Source organism: Macaca nemestrina, chromosome 5 (assembly GCF_043159975.1).
Source record: "Macaca nemestrina isolate mMacNem1 chromosome 5, mMacNem.hap1, whole genome shotgun sequence".
Taxonomy (NCBI): Eukaryota; Metazoa; Chordata; class Mammalia; order Primates; family Cercopithecidae; genus Macaca; species Macaca nemestrina.
Window position 1 is genome coordinate 141,314,692 of NC_092129.1, and position 3,035 is coordinate 141,317,726.

General features: G+C 45.0%; 1 long non-coding RNA gene across 1 annotated transcript; it reads left to right on the forward strand.

Moving 5' to 3' along the window:
- The first annotated feature begins 274 nt into the window (after positions 1–274).
- On the forward strand, positions 275–2,708 carry LOC105489629 (uncharacterized). The gene is made up of 3 exons (XR_011623131.1): positions 275–328; positions 1,405–1,688; positions 2,573–2,708. It is a non-coding gene; the product is annotated as an uncharacterized lncRNA (long non-coding RNA).
- The last annotated feature ends 327 nt before the right edge of the window (positions 2,709–3,035 follow it).

Sequence of the window (3,035 nt, forward strand, 5' to 3'; positions counted from 1 at the left end):
CTCCCCAGCTAGAACGCAAGCCCTGTGAGGACAGGGAGGGTGCCGTATTCTTTATTTCAGGTCTCACCATGCTGGGCACACAGGAATGAGTACAAAGAAACAGGCTGACATGTTTCTGGAACTCATGCTCTTAGTAAACCACTGGGGAAGAAAGAAGCAAGACCTTCTAGGCTCCAGGGAGAACCTGGAGTCCTCAACTCTGTGACTCAACACAGGGGCCCATGGGGCTCATTAGCACCCACCCATCTGTGACATCATTGTAGGGACAGGAGCCCTTGACAATATGTACTAAGTAGACTTTCATGAACTCAACGAGATACTATAAGAGGTGGGAAAACTGTCCTTTCTCTCTCCAGTTACATCTGTCCTCTCTTCCCTCCCCTCACATGTCAGTTCTCAGCACAGACTGTGTAGAAGAGTGAGTCTGACTAGCTCACCTACTTGAGGTGTGTGCTGAAAAAAAAAGGAAGTTGGAGAGTTCTGTCCTCCAACCTGTGGAAATCAGACGTCTCTTTACTCTTCAACCTCCTCTGCCTTCCCTATAGACTCCTCTGGCTCCCTGATATTCCCAGCCATCATCTGCTCTTCTCTAGCTCTCAGTTTCCCCCTCTCTCTTCTCTTTTTATTTTATTTATTTATTTTTATTTATTTTTTGAGACAGAGTCTCGCTCTGTCCAGCCCAGGCTGGAGTGCAATGGCGCGATCTCGGCTCACTGCAACCTCTACCTCCTGGGTTCCAGCAATTCTCCTGCCTCAGCCTCCCGAGTAGCTGGGATTACAGGCATGCGCCACCACACCCAGCTAATTTTTGTAATTTTAGTAGAGACGGGGTTTCACCATGTTGACCAGGATGGTCTTGATCTCTTGACCTCGTGATCCACCCACCTTGGCCTCCCAAAGTGCTGGGATTACAGGCGTGAGCCACTGCACCTGGCCTTTTCTCTTTTTAGATAAAATAAAGAGATGCTGTGTTGTAGGGTCTGTCTCTGAGACCATATTGTGGGAGAAGAGACCATTCTTCGGAAAGATGCAGAGTGAGTGTGATATTGGAGTGGAAAGTGCTTCCCCTGCATCTCTTGGTTTCTCTTCTTCTGAATCTCTTGTCATCTGATCTGAATTTTCTCCCTTTTTAGGGAAGCCCTGCACCTCAAGGGATCGAGATGGGAGACTGAGGGAACCCTGGGGTCTCTGCTCTCTCCCTCACTGGGAAACAAGCTCTGTTTCTTCACGTGCCAGAGCCCTGCCTCTGTGGGTGCAGCCTGAGGACAAAGACAGTGCTGCATTCCCCGATCCCTTGCCCCCTACAACCTCCTGCCCAGCCTCTTGGGTGTTCCTCAGCTTGTAGTCAGGGAGGAAGCAGCCATCTCCTCCGATGACTGACTTCAAGCCTCAACTCTCCCACAGCTCCTCAAAAGCCAAGGCTGAGGCCAAGTCCCAGCTGCTGCCTTGGGACAGGTGAAGAGCCTCCTGCAATCTCATGCACAAGCTGGTACCCATGAGCATGTGGCCTAAAAGACTTATTGACCCACTCTCCAAGTCCTTGCCAGAGGAATCCCTGCACACATATATCCACAATGAAGGATCCCTAATGATATCACTTATGAAAGATGACAAGTCCTTTCTACCACTCTTAAGTGAAAGTATATTTAGTCAATTATGGTCTTTCTCTCGAGTCTACTGAAAGCATGGTAAGAGTCTGTTTTAACTGAGAATATTTTTTATCTCCTCATTCTACTCCCAAATGAGTTTTTCAGGGTCCTGTGGTCTTGATGGTCTTTCAACTATAGCTGCCTATAAACCCCGTACATAGGGGACACTGTGACCCTTGGATCTTTTTCTATAGTGTCCACGTTCCAGTGGGCCATAGAGCCAGATTCACTTGAATTCAATTTCCAAAAACAAACCTGCTGGGATTTTGATTGGAATTGTATTGAATCTATGCATTCGTTTTGAGAACTGACATCATTACAATATGATGTTCCCATTTGTGAACATGATATAACCCTACATTTATTTAGGTCTTTAAGTTCCTTCAATAATGCTTTGTAGTTCAGTGTGGAGGTCTTGCACATTTTTCATTTGATTTATTCCTAGGTATTTGATGGGCTTTGCTGCTATTGTAAATTGTGTTTTTAGAAGGGATTTTCGTAAGCACTAGTGATTGGTAGTGTAAGAAGGAGAGCCCCAGCAATACCTGCCCTTCATCTTTAAAGAAATCCCAGCTTTATGGAGATATAATTCATATTCCATACAATTCACCCATTTACAGTATACAATTCAATGGTTTTTAGAATATTTGTAGGTATGTGTAACTATCATCACTGTCAATTATAAAACATTTTCATCATCTTAAAAAGTAACCTCATGCCCTTTAACTATTACCCACCTATTGCATCTGTTGCACTCTGAATGTCTCCCCTCTACATTCATATGTTGAAATCCCAACCCTCAAGGTGATGGCATTAGGAGGTGGGGCCTTTTAGGAGGTGATTAGGCCATGATAGCAGAGTTCTTGTGAATGGGATTAGTACCCTTATAAAAGAGACCCAGAGAGTTGCTTTACCTCTTCTAGCAAGTGAGGACATAGTGAGAAGGCTCCACCTGTGAGAAAGTCAGCCCTCACCAGACACCAAATCTGCTGCTGCCTTGATGCTGGACTTCCCAGCCTCCAGAACTATGAGAAATAAATTTCTGCTGCCTACAAGCCACCCAGTCTGTGGTATTTTGTTACAGCAGCCCAAATAAACTAAGGCAGCATTTAAAAAGCATAATTTCATTTTCTAATTTTTGTTACTGTTATAGATAAATATAATTTATCTTAATGCATCAATCTTGTATTTAAAAAATCTTGTATTTAGGCTAGGCATGGTGGCTCACGCCTGTAATCCCAGCACTTTGGGAGGCCAAGGTGGGCAGATCACCTGAGGTCAGGAGTTCAAGGCCAGCCTGGCCAACATGGTGAAACCCCATCTCTACAAAAATACAAAAATTAGCCAGGCATGATGGCGGATGCATGTAATCCCAGCTACTCAGGA